Source organism: Papaver somniferum, chromosome 6 (genome assembly GCF_003573695.1).
Source record: "Papaver somniferum cultivar HN1 chromosome 6, ASM357369v1, whole genome shotgun sequence".
NCBI lineage: Eukaryota > Viridiplantae > Streptophyta > Magnoliopsida > Ranunculales > Papaveraceae > Papaver > Papaver somniferum.
In genome coordinates, this window is record NC_039363.1 from 163,410,246 (window position 1) to 163,426,665 (window position 16,420).

At 36.6% G+C, this 16,420-nt stretch overlaps 1 pseudogene; it reads left to right on the plus strand.

Moving 5' to 3' along the window:
* Positions 1 to 1,485: 1,485 nt before the first annotated feature.
* LOC113292013 lies at positions 1,486 to 1,585 on the plus strand (annotated as a pseudogene).
* The last annotated feature ends 14,835 nt before the right edge of the window (positions 1,586 to 16,420 follow it).

Consider the following 16,420-nt stretch of genomic DNA (forward strand, 5'->3'; position numbering starts at 1 on the left):
TAAAATCACAGGTATCTGGTTCTCTGGGTCAGGGACAGGTTGAGTATCTAGGACCACGAAATCCACTGGATAGATAAACTTGTCGACCTCAATAAGGACATCCTCAATAACACCTCGAGGAATTTTAACAGACCTATCAGCTAACTGCAGTGTTATCTGAGTAGGTTTCATTTCACCAAGTCCTAGCTGTAAGTACACATGGTACGGAAGTAGGTTCACACTGGCTCCTAAGTCAAGTAAAGCTTTTTCTACCCGGTGTTTACCTATTGTACAAGCAATGGTAGGGGAACCTGGGTCTTTGTACTTTGGAGTTGTAGTGTTTTGAATAATTGAACTTACGTGACTAGCTAAAAAGGCTTTCTTATGGACGCTAAGTTTTCGCTTTCGCGTACACATATCCTTAAGGAACTTGGCATAAGCAGGAATTTGCCTAATTGCATCTAATAAAGGAAGGTTTATGGTAACTTGCTTAAAAACCTCCATATGTCATTAAAGTTCGATTCCTTCTTTGTTGGTACTAATAGCTGAGGAAATGGGGCTCTAGGCACAGAATCAGACCTCTCAGGAACTGAGTTGGCATCATCAGAAATTTTATCAGTTTCCTTAGCTAGTGGTCCTGAGGGGTGAACTACAGTATGTTCACTATCGGGCATGGTTACCTGATTGTCTACTATTCTACCACTCCTAAGGGTTCTAATAGCATTCAATTGATTCGATGGTTTTGTACCTACTTCATGAACTCCTCTAGGATTGGGATTAGTCTGACTAGGGAACCTACCATTATCTCTCTCACTTAAGGTCTTAGCTATTTGGCCGACTTGAAGTTCTAACTTAGCAAGGCTCTGAGCATTAGTTTGAAAATTCTTTGGTTTCCTGTTGAAAACTAACATGGCTCTGTGCTAACATTTCCTGAGTTTTTGCTAACATCTTAATAGATTCCTCTAAGCTAGTCGTTTTATTTTCTGGGCCTGATGTATTCCTAGTGTAGCCAAAACCTGGGGGAGCATTAGAATTATTAGACTGACCCTGACTCTGGCCCTTAGACCATGAAAAGTTCGGATGGTTCCTCCAACCAGGATTATAGGTTTCTGAATATGGGTCAAACTTCTGACGATTATCAAACCTAGTGTTATTATATAGAGCATTGGCTTGCTCTTCATTATTCTGGCCTTCCCAAAAGGCTCCAATCTACCACTAGTGTTACCCACTTCTAAAGCTTCTAACCTTTTCGCTATAGCAGCAATTTTGGCATCTGATTCATAGCCTCCTTCTACCCTATTAACGTTTCCTCTGCCGAGAAGAATTGTTTTCTGGGGTCCCCTACTACTTTCCCATTGTTGGGTCTTTTCGGCGACTTCATGCAAATATGTCATCGCGTCATCAATTTTTTGGTTCTCAAATCCACCAGTACACATAGATTCTACTGTGGTTGTAGTGGGATAATCTAAACCCTCATAAAGGATCTGAACTAACCTAACCTTCTCTAAACCATGATGAGGACATTGGGCTAATAAATCATTGAACCTTTCCAAATACCTATACAAATTTTCTCCCTCCTGTTGAGAAAACGTGCAGATTTGTGTCCTAATAGACGATGTTTTGTGCCTAGGGAAAAACTTGTTCAAAAAGGTAGATGTAAGTTGTTCATACGTTTCGATTGACCCGGAAGCCAAACTATATAGCCACGATTTAGCTTTATCTTTCAGGGAAAAGGGGAATAACCTAAGTTTCAAAGCATCATCATCTAGGTTTCTAATCCTGAGGGTACTACAAATTTCCTCAAAGTCCCTAACACGGAAATAGGGGTTTTCATTTTCTTTCCATAAAAAGATTGGGAGCAGCTGTAGGGTCCCAGGTTTAAGTTCATAAGTTGCTTCCGTCTCAGCTAACCTGATACATGAGGGACGAGTAGTCCTAGTTGGATTCAAAAAAGCATTCAAAGTTTCCATTTCTGGCGCTATCGGAGCAACATGGATTCTCTCCTCAGTCAAAGGACGTTCAAAAACAGACTCTTCAAAATTCGTACGCTCTAGATTAAGGTAATCGAGACGCTTAGAACTACTAGGTTTCTCTTTAACAAATCTACCTAGTGCGTCTCTTTTACGTTCAGGCATACAATAGAATTTTCTAAATTGGAAGGGTAAGCAAACACAGATCAAGGCCGACTCAACCAAATCAAACCTATTGATTTCTAGCAAACAAAAATCATGATGGCTCCACTTAGATTGTTTCTAGACCAGCTTCTAATCCTTTGAACGGGAATTCGTTACAATTTAAGGAAACCCCTCTGGAATCAATCCGAGTTAAAGTAAGTTGAATAGAGGCGAGGGAAGCTCGGCGGAGATTTGATACCCAAGGCCTCACCGGTATTACAAGGCGGCACAGTCACGCATTCAACTTACAGAAACCGTCAAGAACTTCGAAGTATGCTTAAAAGAGTAACCAATATTTTTCGAATGACTTTCCTGTTAAGATCGTTACCCTATCAGTCTCGTTCTAGTCAAAATTTTAGGCATAGGTTCGCGTTTGGTGTCGTTTTCCTAAGGCGGGAAAGAAGAGAACGGTGATGAAATCCGAACCCTTATCTTGTATGGCCAGTCCTTGCCCTTTACTAGGAAATTAAAGCAGCCGTTTTCAAGTCCTCAACATATATGCATACGAAGGAAGACAGTAACTCGCTGACAGGGGATTCACGAGTGTTTCGAAAAACTTACCTCCCGTTCCAGACGGGGGATGAATCAGTTGTAGTCGACTCGGGCCACTGACTCCGATGTCAAGTGTACGAACCCAAGGTGCAGAGACAATATCGTAATTGTCGTCCTTCTCTGCAAGCAGTTTATATTTAAAGTACCCTTCCGTAAGGTAATAAAAAAAATAATGTCCCAAAGTCCAAAAGTCCAAAAAGAAAAGAAAAATTACAAAAATAATAAACCCTAATACAGTTTTTTTTTTAAAAGAAAATAAAAAAACCCTAAACTAAAATTGTTTAAAATAAAATTGTCTTCTTTTCTGTTCTTTTTGATTTAATCTTTAGCACCAAGTCTTTATGAAATCACCAAACTCTTTGGCTCAATTTTCTTTATGATCCAGAACCTGTAGACACAAGATAAATACCCAAAAACATAAAAAAGAACAAAAATAATAATAAAAAAATAAAATAAAAATAAAATAAATCTAAAACCCTAAAAACAAGTCCGCGTCGGCGGCGCCAAAAATTGATGTGATTTGTAGATAGTGGTAAAAAGTGATTCGATTCTCGAACTTGTGAAGGATAACTTTAGACTTAAATTCAAATCTAAATAGAAAACTCACTAATAATTATAACAAACACTGACAAAGTTGGCATCAATATTAAAAGAACACTGAGGCTAAGATTCTACTATTTTCCAAGTTCAAAGTGATTTGGTCCAAATATTTATATTCATGTAATTTTCTCGTTTAATTTGATTCTAAAATATTGCAACTAATAGATTTTCAAAAGTAATAATTGTAAATACCAAGTATGAAGCATCAAGAGTCTATAAACTAAGCATACTCCATCAAAATAGAACACAATCACTCAAATAAAAATCATATTCAATAATAGTTCAAGGCAAATAATCATAATAATAATTGCAATAAATTAAATAAAATAGATTGTACCGCTTTTTGTTGGAAAAATAGCTTCCTCTATCGCCTCAGCAATGGGGTTTAGCTCCTCATATTAATCATGATCTCAAAAGAATTGTTTATGGCTCAAAAGATGATTGAAAAGATGAAAAGTGATAATACAGACGATTCTCAACAGTTTGTTGGTGTTGCAGAATCACTGTTACAGGGAGAAATAGTAGCTAAAGACCTAATGCAACCACTGTGATGAACGACACATAGGTACTGCTGTGAAACAACGATAGTTTGCTGCAACAGTTGCTTGTGCATCAATGTTCTTCGTGTTCTTCCTCTTCAGCAGCAACAGCAGAATATTGTATTTTTCCTGCAACTCGATCTCTGGAGCTCTCTCTTCTCCTCTAAACTTCTCCTAAGGTTTCGTACCCCTTATATGACTTATCCCCTCTCCTTTTATAGGCCACAACTCGATTAAATCTCCCCCAAAATCTTGGTTTATCTCCACAACAAGTTTCGGAGTTTTCTTTCTGCCAAACTCTCTTCACGCGTATTTGACCTCTCCCAATACTTCCAAACTCTTTATTAGATAACTACGAATGTTGGGGAAGCTTTTCTAGCCTTTAATCTCCCTGAATTGTCCAAAAATACTCCAACAACAACCCGTGACCACAACACCTCTGTTTCCTTCTCCCGGTCGATCTAACCCAATTCATTCGATCTAATGACATATACCGACCCTGTTATGCTCTAGGAAGTCCAGCCCAACAAAAATCCGAGATTCAATCTCCTTAAATTTTCCCAAGAATGCGAACCCTAATCGGCATGTATGCTGGTTTGTTTTACCGCCCAATTTGAAATTTGAATTTGTGAAGAAAGGGGGGCGCCCCTATCCAGAGTAGAGGTTCCTTTAGCAGCTGCCTTAAGGGGTGTCCCGAGGGTACCCCTTATCCAAACCGGGGGTCCGAATAGCAAGTGTCCTCCGGGTGCTTTCCGACAACTTTTCGAGACAATTTTTTCCAAAAATGTTTATTGGCCAAAAAACCTACAAATAAATAAAACACCATAATAAGCACAAAAATGAGCCCTAACAATATATAGAATCGAGACAAATCGGACACAAAAATGTGTATATCAGTACCCAAACTAATGCCAAACCCTAGTTTTTGGCCGCGCCTAACTATGCCAAAATCCTAGCTTGGCCACGTTTCCATGCCAAAGCCATGCCGGCCCCGCTACATGCCGCTGGCTGCCAAAACGAAGGGTTGCAACAACCAACGGCCACCCTTCCATATGAGATGCAGATCTCAACCGTCCAAGTTCGCCACCTAAGGTATGCTAACCATGCCGCACCACATGTGCCAATGGCATTCTGTGCAACTTCTCGGCGCCAAGGCATGCCAACCATGCCACATGTGCCAATGACATGTCCTTCCAGCCACACCTCCACGCCAAGGCATGCCAACCATGCCACATATGCCAATGGCATGTCGTGCCAGCCACATATCCACACCAAAGCATGCCAACCATGCCACATGTGACAATGGCATGCCGTGCCAGCCACATATCCGCGCCAAGGCATGCCAACCATGCCAACCGCACCAATGTGCCGAAACCATGCCAGCCTTTCCTTCACGACGTTGGCTGACAAAACGAAGGGTTGCAACAATCGACGACCAACTTTCCATCTAAGATGCAGATCTTAGCCATCCAAGGTTACCAGCTAACGCATGGCCACCTTTGGCCCGACGCCAAGCCCAAATTTTGGTCGCGCCCAAACAATGCCAAAACCCTAGTTTTTTGGCCGCGCCTAAACTATGCCAAAATCCTAGCTTGGCCATGCCTAACCATGTTAAAGACATTCCGACCACACCTTCATTCCGTTGGCTACCAAACGAAGGGTTGCAATAATCAATGGATACCCTTCCTCTCAAGATGCAAAATCTCGACCGTCGAAGGTCACCACCGAGACGGCAAGTCTCCCAAGCTCATCTTGCCAAATAACAGCAATATGCTACATTTTTTCCACAAAAACACTCGAGAAATCAACACATGTCACAAATTGGGGGATGCTCATTGGGGTATTGGTTTGGCGGTTTACAACGTGCGGCGTACACTACGCCCGTTACAAGATAGTGTCATAAGGATGAGACAGTTAGTAAATACATGGAGTAATGGTGAAACAATTTCTCTCATTATGGAACATCAATTACAGGAGTTACCGATTACCACCTACTACCATTTACTCATCCGTTTCCATTTCTTACGAGACCAGAGTAAGTTTCACTTCGGCTTGTATAAATAGGTCTTATCTATTTCCACCGAACAAAAAGTTCTGGTCAGGAGCATACAACACTCAGAAAACATTTTCTAGCTTTCCATCTGTTAGATTTCCACTTTCTGATACAAGTCGTCAAACCACTACTCTTCCAGAATCAACTATTCTGGTCTCAACACTCTCTTCGCTTCCCTCCCCAAAACCAACCCTTCTCCTTCACTTTGTGACCGAAGCAAGTCTGGAACGACCATTTCTTGGTTTAGGCCGGATTTGTACAGATTGATCTCTCGAATCTAAAAGTACTCCCTAGTAGTACATTGTTTAGGGTTTAGACTCGTTTCTCACCCACAACACACGAACTTACCGAAACCAGCAGAAACTGTTTTCACCCTCAAACACCATGTTAAAGACTTAAAGACTTCATTGGGATTGTGAAGCCAGACCGATACTACTTTTATCGTAGTTGTGTGATCTGATCTTGCATCTTCTATCGTACGAGTACAATCAGATTGATTGGCTTAAGATTAATATCTCCGATAGGCAAGATATAAAAAGTAGTCACAAACATCTTCGTCTCATTGTTTGTGATTCCGTAACATCTTGTTTCGCTACCATACGATTAAGATTGTTGTGAGGTGATTTATTTATCTAGGCTATTCTTCGGGAATATAAGACCGGATTATCAATTGGTTCATGTTCACCTTGATTATTATCAAAAGACAGAACAAAAACTTTAGGGTTTTTCTGTGTGACCCAGATTGATCCTTTGATAAACTTGTCTGTGGGAGACAAATTTGTTGATTGTCAAAGCCTGCGATTTTGGGTCGTAGCAACTCTTAGTTGTGGGTGAGATCAGCTAAGGGAATCAAGTGTGTAGTATCCTGCTGGGATCAGAGGCGTAGGGAGTACAACTGTACATTGGATCAGTGGGAGACTGATTGGTATTCAACTACGTCCAGTCCGAAGTTAGCTTGGATTAGGCTAGTGACTGTAGCGGCTTAATATAGTGTGTGCTCAATCTGGACTAGGTCCCGGGGTTTTTCTGCATTTGCGGTTTCCTCGTTAACAAAGTTTCTGGTGTCTGTGTTATTTCTGTTTCCGCATTATATTGTCTTATCTTTATAATTGAAATAATACAGGTTGTGCGTTTAGATCATCAATAAGAATAATCCAACCTTTGGTTGTTGATTGTCATTGATTGATATTTGGATATTGGTCTTTGGTACCATCCAAGTTATTCCTTGTATTTGATTAGAACTCGCAGTCCTGCTTGAGTAAATCAAATCAAGAGAGAGATATAAACTCGTTGATATACTTTTAATTGATTGAGTCTTGTTGATTCTATTAAAGGTATATTCGAGTTTTTCCATACTGTTTGCTAAGCGAAATATTGGGTGGTGTTGTTAGACCCCCGCTTTTTCATCAACTATACAAAGTTGGTGTAATTTTGTGTAGCGGCTTAATCCTGAGAGTATTCAATTTTGGACCAGGTCCCGAGGTTTTTCTGCATTTGCGGTTTTCCTCGTTAACAAAATCTTGTTGTGTCATTTACTTTTATTTTCCGCAATTATAATTTTCTTTATTATAATTTAAAGTAAATCACACAAACATTAATTCCTATTTACTTAATAAGTGAATCCTATTATGTTTGGTTAAGTCTGAACCTTTTTATCAAGTAAACATACTTCGTTGTTGTATTGTCTCGATCTCTTATCCATAGACGATCACACGAAGTGTGAACCGATTAGTTGTATTGTCTCGACTCAGTCCATAAACAATCACTTTCGGAGAAAGGACTTATAGGTAGGAAATTTTTTATATTGAGGTATATTTGGGTACCCTCGTCTTTTCAATTGGTATCATAGCTAGAAAACATGAAAAGATCTAACAATCTGTGTTTGGTGCGACTCAACCTATAAGAATGAACTCGAGTTCACATGAATCGACTTCAATTAACGTACCTCTAAGATTTGACGGAACAAACTATCTATGGTGGAAATTTGCTATGAGATATTTTCTTCAATCACGAGACTTTAATACATGGCTATTAATCGTAGATGGTTATATTCATCCAAAGATAGAAAATTCGGGAACTGAGTTTAAACGTTTAGTAGATTTTTCGAACGAAGAAAAGGCGTTTGCAATGCAGAATTCAGATGGTTTGAATGCTATAATACATGCTGTAAGCCGTGATCTACAACATCATGTATCAACATGTCAAACTTCGAAAGAAGCTTGGGATAATCTTCAGATTGTATTCGAAGGAAATTCATCAGAGAAAGAAGCTAGACTTCAAACTCTCACTTCCGATTGGGAAAACTTTCGAATGGATGACCACGACACTTTTGAAGAATTTCATGTTAAGCTCTCTGAGATAATAAATGCCTCTTTCTCTTTAGGAAATATTATTTCTGAAAAAGATATAGTATGAAATATTCTCATATCGTTGCCATCTAGATACGATTCTAAGAAGTATGCAATCATAGAAGCAAACGATCTTTCAACTCTCTCATGAAGCACACTCGTTGGTAAGTTAATTATCTTTGATCATGAATCACAGTCTATTCAAGGTAAAGGAATTGCTTTTAAAGCTGCAAGAATTCCAAAATCTCCAATGGAAAGAAATAGGAAGACAGATGATTCAGTTGAACAGATTGTTGAAAATTTTGATGATGATATTGAACAATCATTATCATTGATTACTAGACAGTTTCGATATCTCTTAAATAAAAGAAATAAGAGATTCATTAAGTATACTCATCGATCTTCTCGTCCACATGATCGAGTTCCTGTCAAAAAGGATCATGAAGAAGATGATGCTTATCAGCGACAATACTTCAAGTGTAAAGGGTTTGTTCATATTGCTAAAGACTGTCCCAATCTTAAGATATACACTGGAAGCAAGGCTCTAGCTGTTACTCTAGATGAATCCTCTGATTCGTATTTTTAGGAATATTATGTTTTCGGTAGTATGAAAATTATAAAAAGATATTTTCTCCTACTTTGGTCATTCCTTGTCCGAACTATGGGTCTAGATCAAATGGTTTCTCTGGAGAAGATGCAAGATCAAAAAGATTATCTGAAGAATAAGCCTGGATCGTCTCTTGATATTAAGAGTAAAATCAAAAAGGGAGATTGGCTTAGCATGAAGGAAAGAGAGAATACTCTGAAGAAAGATCAGTGCATTGAAGCATTGACACACTTTTGTGTTCAATCAAAGATAGAATTACATGTTCTTGCATAATCCTTCACGAAAATTTCTCATCTGCAAGAGGTTCTGGTCAAGCAACAGGGCTTTCTACTTGAAGAAATTCAAAAGCTGAAGAGTAGTAATCCGCCTTCATTTAGCACTGACATGAAGGACTGAGTTGCAGTAAAATAGACATCAATTTTTGAATTCTTTCAATGATTGTATTAGTCTATTATGAATAAAACTATTATGAATAAAATTATTTGATTTATAATTTTCTTGTGATAGTTTTCGGTTTACATAGCCTGTGCTTGAATGATTTTATATTATTGCTATGTATGTTTATGGGATGTTTGATTTCGGTTTTACTACCTTGATATTCGATCTCATATATTATGAACCCTTGTGGTTTGGGTGACTTTTTGATTTAGAAGGATTAAGCTCCATCCTATGTTGGTAGGCTTTATCAAAGAATCATGAGGTGTTCCGGTAGAAACAATATGTGAAAAAATCACAATATGTTGAATCGATTTTGGTTTAGCATAAAAGAATATGTGTTTCGACGGTTTTCAACTTTTGCTTGCAATTGTTAAAACCGATTTTCAACCTTTCTCTGGTAAAGGTTGGTTGTTTTTATTCTTTTGTTTTTGCATAAGGATGACAACATGATGATATTTCAATGTCAATTCTCCCTGGACGAAGACGCAAACTTATTGGAGAAGTGGATGCGAAATTTAAGGTAACAATCTTGTTAGTTAATTATTTTCCAGTTTAAGAAAAGCCTGAGTTTATTTCATATATATTTATTGCTTTTGATTAACAAAATTTCGCTACAATTGATGTTTATTCCATTATGTTTGTATGGATGTATGTATGATTCAATTGGTTCCGGTTAAGAAAAACTATTGTTATCTTGCTTTATTGTGTGGTATCAATTGTTTAGGCTTACTAAATTTCGGTGCAATTGGCGGTGCTTTAATGTCTATGTTATTTCAATTGCTTCCGGTTGAGGTGAATAATTATGCAAATTGATATATTTGGTTGTATGAATTATTTATGCCTTAACGAAATAAAAGGTTTACGGGATGAGTTGTTTAGTAAAATTCCATTCCGGATAAGACAAACTAAGTTAATTCTGATCTTAGTTAGACTTATCGAAGTGAGGTTTCGGTTATTCAAGTCTAATCGAATGCCTTAACAAGAAATGCTAGTTAACTAACCTAGTACTTGTCTTGTTTAAAATTGAAAGGTCTAAGTTTATGGATAATTAGAACCTGATGAGAAAAATACAGTTATCTTTATTTTGGTCTTATCGAATAAGCGATTGTTTTTTTACAATCGGTTTAGCAAAGGAACTAAGGTTCTTAGTTGATTTTTGGTTTGCTAAACTAAAGTGGACAAATTGTTTCGAACAATTGTTTCCTTGATAACATATCAAAATAAAACTACTTGTAGTTTCGATTTTGATATTGGTTATCAAGACTTGGTGTATGGAACCCTCGTGCCTAACTCTACAGGTTGCAAGTCTATTTTCATATTTGTAAGATTCTTTTCGTGTTGTCCTTTATTTTTTCGTTTCTTTGTAATTTTGTGACATAAAGGGGGAGAAATATATGGAGTAAACAAGTGATACTGGCATTGATTTTATATTGATTGGTATCACTAAGGAAAAGAACATTGGTGCTCGAACGTTTATCTAAACAAAAGAGTGAAAGCACATATTAAGGGGGAGTAACATGTCATATTAGTGGTATAACAAAGATGTGCGGATTGAATATCTACCTATATTCCTTAGGGGGAGTATTATCTTTGTTATTATAATATCAACAACAAAACTTTTGAGGATTGAATGTATGCAGTTTACTGTGCTGTTGAATTCGGGAATCAAGCGTATGTGTAATGAATTATTGTAATTTGTTTATCCATATGATGTAAGAGTTTTGTCACTAAAATTGACAAAGGGGGAGATTGTTAGAGCATAGCTCGGTTGAACCCACCAAGCGTTGGTATGTCAAGTTTGGTTGTCATATTTTAGTGAATCAAAACTCATGTTAAGAGTCGATTGATTATGTACTAGAGTCAACTTCGTATAGGTTAGCTTGAAAGTATTAGGATATGAGACATTACAAGTATTGCGAAGACTTGAAGATGTGAAGAAGCAAGGAGCTACAACGACAACAATCATCCTTCTACTTGAGGTTAGTGATATTTAACTTGAACAGTTTCATTCCCTAACGTATCTTTCAAGTCGTGCATATTGAAAACAAAACTGCGAAGCATATTTGAACTCTAGATAGACATAGTATTAAGGAATACAATACGAGGTTTATTGCTTAGCCATTAAACTTTGTAAATATGACATCACCATAATAATTTGAATGCTATTGTGATTATGTATGGGTATGAGGTGAGGATTGCATCCTAGGGAACAATGTTTACATGCGTTCTAATGAAGTAAATTCAAAAACTTGTTTGTGAACCGAAAAGGAAATTGCCAGGTGTTATTAGTTTTTTTATCCATTGATTATCTTATAAACAACCAATATGCGTGATTGAGCATAACCGATTACAACTTGTCTGTATTCTTGGTAGAACTATTCACAAAGGCCTTACTTATGTATTGATATGACTTTTATTAGTGAAACCGATCTTAAGTAACCACCTGAGATGGTATGATCGGGTTTGTGATTTTATGTCTGACCAGATATGGGAAAGGGGAACCGATTCTATTAAGAGGTGCAGTACATCACAAAGAGGAACCGATCCTTGTATGAGGTGCAACATGGTTTATAGCAGAAAGGGGAACCGATCCTATGGACATGTGAAACACGTTTTTAGGCAAAGGGAAACCGATCCTACGGACATGTGCAACACATTCAAGTTAGATACCATATATATGTGGGGAACCGATCCTAGTACCTAGTCAACCGAATTTTGGAAAGCAAATGTGACTATACACAGTACTCACATGGACGTGGAACCGAAACTTGTTTTGGTAGAACCGTTAAACCCATGAATTGTGATTGAATGTTATTTGATCAATTGCATAGTTCTTGAAAGTCAGATGAACCAATTCTAAACTTGTTTGGAAGTGTGGCAAATCGGTTTCAAGGTTGTAAGTATGAAAGAAAACTTACAAAGTTAGGATGTCGACATACTAACACGTGTTGTGAATGTTTATTATTTAATTGTTCAAAGTTATTCCTTAATAACTAAGGGAAGATAATCCCAGGATCAAAACATAAATAAGTTAAGAATCTTTTATTTAAGGATTTTAAATTTATTTTAGGAAAATAAGAATTAGTAATGTGCAGTTACTAATTAGAGATTTACTGAGAGATTTCGATCATTATTTTTGGACAGAGCATTTCCAGGAATTATGGAAATCGAATTTTTGCTTTAATGAATATCTTGAGAATATTTTCGGTTTTGGAAATTCCTTGGTTTCCAAACTTCTTAGTCTATAAATACTGAAGTTTGCATTTCTAGCAAACTAATTCTTCGTAACAACAAACTACCTCTTGTTGTGCTGCTACTGGTAAATCCGCCTATTCAGAGAGGAGAATAACCTAATTAGGCGAAATCTCTTACGGCCGCTCGGTTTAAAGTATTCTTTGGGATTGAGAATCTCTTGCTAAAGACTGTCCCAATCTTAAGAAATACACTGGAAGCAAGGCTCTAGATGTTACTCTAGATGAGTCCTCTGATTCATATGATTCTGAAGAAGAGGAAACAACTAATATTGTGTTAGTTGTTAATCTTATTCCTTCTTCCTCCATTAGTGATTTAACCATTTTAAGAATGGACATGTCTTCCGATGTTATTAAATCACCTAATGGCAAAGGGAAAAATAAGACAAGATGCAAAAACTGTCTCAAAAACAGAATTGCTAAGAGTTGTGTATGCAATTCCAATCAATCCCAAGATACTTCGTAAGTTCGAGGTAACAAAAGGAGATCTTTTTATACTACACTAGATCAAGAACGCTATGGTTTTTCAAAATTACATAACGAGAGAAAACTTCATACTAATGCCACCTGATCGGTATTAGAATTCTTTCCTCACCATGTGTGTTAATTCTTTGAGTGAGGAAGAAGAAAAATCAAGGCACTTTTGTGTAGATTATGGAAATAATATCTAGTATTTGAAGATATTTGATATATTCGTATTTTTAGGAATATTATATTTTCGGTAGTATGAAAATTATAAAAAGATCTTTTCTCCTACTTTGGTCATTCCTTGTCCGAACTATGAGTCTGGATCAAATGGTTTCTCTGGAGAAGATGTAAGATCAAAAAGATTATCTGAAGAATAAGCCTAGATCGTCTCTTGACATTAAGAGTAAAATCAAAAAGGGAGATTGGCTTAGCAAGAAGGAAAGAGAGAATATTATGAAGAAAGATCAGTGCATTGAAGCATTGACACACTTTTTTGTTCAATCAAATAAAGAATTACATGTTCTTGCAGAATCCTTCACGAAAATTTCTCATCTGCAAGAGGTTCTGGTCAAGCAACATGGCTTTCTACTTGAAGAAATTCAAAAGCTGAAGAGTAGTAATCCGCCTTCATTTAGCACTGACATGAAGGACTGAGTTGCAGTAAAATAGACATCAATTTTTGAATTCTTTCAATGATTGTATTAGTCTATTATGAATAAAACTACTATGAATAAAATTATTTGATTTATTATTTTCTTGTGATAGTTTTCGGTTTACATAGCCTATGCTTGAATGATTTTATATTATTGCTATGTATGTTTATGGGATGTTTGATTTCGGTTTTACTACCTTAATATTCGATCTCATATATTGTGAACCCTTGTGGTTTGGGTGACTTTTTTATTTAGCAGGATTAAGTTCCATCCCATGTTGGTAGGCTTTATCAAAGAATCATCAGGGGTTCTAGTAGAAACAATATGTGAAGAAGTCGTAATATGTTAAATCGATTTTGGTTTAGCATAAAAGCATATGTGTTTCGACGGTTTTCAACTTTTGCTTGCATAATATGTTGAAACCGATTTTCAACCTTTCTCTGGTAAAGGTTGGTTGTTGTTATTCTTTTGTTTTTGCATAAGGATGACAACATGATGATATTTCAATGTCAATTCTACCTGGAAGAAGATGCAAACTTATTGGAGAAGTGGATGCAAAATTTGAGGTAACAATCTTGTTAGTTAATTGTTTTCCGGTTTAAGAATAGCCTGAGTTTATTTCATATATATTTATTGCTTTTGCTTAACAAAATTTCGGTACAATTGATGTTTATTCCATTATGTTTGTATGTATGTATGTGTGATTCAATTGGTTCCGGTTAAGAAAAACTATTGTTATCTTGCTTTATTGTGTGGTATCAATTGTTTAGGCTTACTAAATTTCGGTGCAATTGCGGTGCTTTAATGTCTATGTTGTTTCAATTGCTTCCGGTTGAGGTGAATAATTATGCAAGTTGATTTATTTGGTTTGTATGAATTATTTATGGCTTAACGAAATAAAAGGTTTACGGGATGAGTTGTTTAGTCCAATTCGATTCCGGATAAGAGAAACTAAGTTAATTATGATCTTAGTTAGACTTATCGAAGTGAGGTTTCGGTTATTCAAGTCTAATCGAATTCCTTAACAAGAAATACTAGTTAACTAACATAATACTTGTCTTGTTTAAAATTGAAAGGTCTAAGTTTATGGATAATTAGAACCTGATGAGAAAAATAGAGTTATCTTTATTTTGGTCTTATCGAATAAGCGATTGTTTTTGTACAATCGGTTTAGCAAAGGAACTAAGGTGCTTAGTTGATTTTTGGTTTGCTAAACTGAAGTGGACAAATTGTTTCGGACAATTGTTTCCTTGATAACATATCAAAATAAAACTACTTGTAGTTTCGGTTTTGATATTGGTTATCAGAACTTGGTGTGTGGAACCCTCATTCCTAACTCTACAGGTTGCAAGTCTATTTTGAGATTTGTAAGATTCTTTTCGTGTTGTCCTTTATTTTTTTCGTTTCTTTGTAATTTTGTGACATAAAGGGGGAAAGAATATTGGTGCTTGAACGTTTCTATTGATTGGTATCACGAAGGATACTTGCATTGATTTTCTATTGATTGGTATCACGAAGGAAAAGAATATTGGTGCTTGAACGTTTATCTAAACGAAAGAGTGAAAGTACAGACTAAGGGGGAGTAACATGTCATATTAGTGGTATAAAAAAGACGTGCGGATTGAATATCTACCTATCTTCCTTAGGGGGGGGTATTATCTTTGTTATTATAATGTCAACAACAAAACTTTTGAGGATTGAATGTATGCAGTTTACTGTGCTGTTGAATTCGGGAATCAAGCGTATGTGTAATGAATTCTTGTAATTTGTTTATCCATATGATGTAAGAGTTTTGTCACTAAAATTGACAAAGGGGGTGATTGTTAGAGCATAGCTCGGTTGAACCCACCAAGCGTTGGTATGTCAAGTTTGGTTGTCATATTTTAGTGAATCAAACTCATGTTAAGAGTCGCTTGATTATGTACTAGAGTCAACTTCGTATAGGTTAGATTGAAAGTATTAGGATATGAGACATTACAAGTATTGCGAAGACTTGAAGATGTGAATAAGCAAGGAGCTACGACGACAACAATCATCCTTCCACTTGAGGTTAGTGATATTTGACTTGAACAGTTTCATTCCCTAACGTATCATTCAAGTCGTGCATATTGAAAACAAAACTGCGAAGCATATTTGAACTCTAGATAGACATAGTATTAAGGAATACAATACGAGGTTTATTGCTTAGACATTAAACTTTGTAGATAAGACATCACCATAATCATTTGAATGCTATTGTGATTATGTATGGGTATGGGGTGAGGATTTCATCCTAGGGAATAATGTTTACATGTGTTCTAATGAAGTAAAGTCAAAAACTTGTTTGTGAACCGAAAAGGAAATTGCCAGGTGTAATTGGTTTTGTTATCCATTGATTATCTTATGAACAACCAATATGTGTGATTGAGTATAACCGATCACAAATTGTTTGTGTTCTTGGTAGAACTATTCACAAAGGCCTTACTTATGTATTGCTATGACTTTTATTAGTGAAACCGATCTTAAGTAACCACCTGAGATGGTATGATCGGGTTTGTGATTTTATGTCTGACCAAATATGGTAAAAGGGAACCGATCCTAGTAAGAGGTGCAGTACATCACAAAGGGGAACCGATCCTTGTATGAGGTGCAACAAGGTTTATAGCAGAAAGGGGAACCGATCTTATGGACATGTGCAACACGTTTTTAGGCAAAGGGGAACCGATCCCATGGACATGTGCAACACATTCAATTTAGATACCATATATATGTGGGGTAC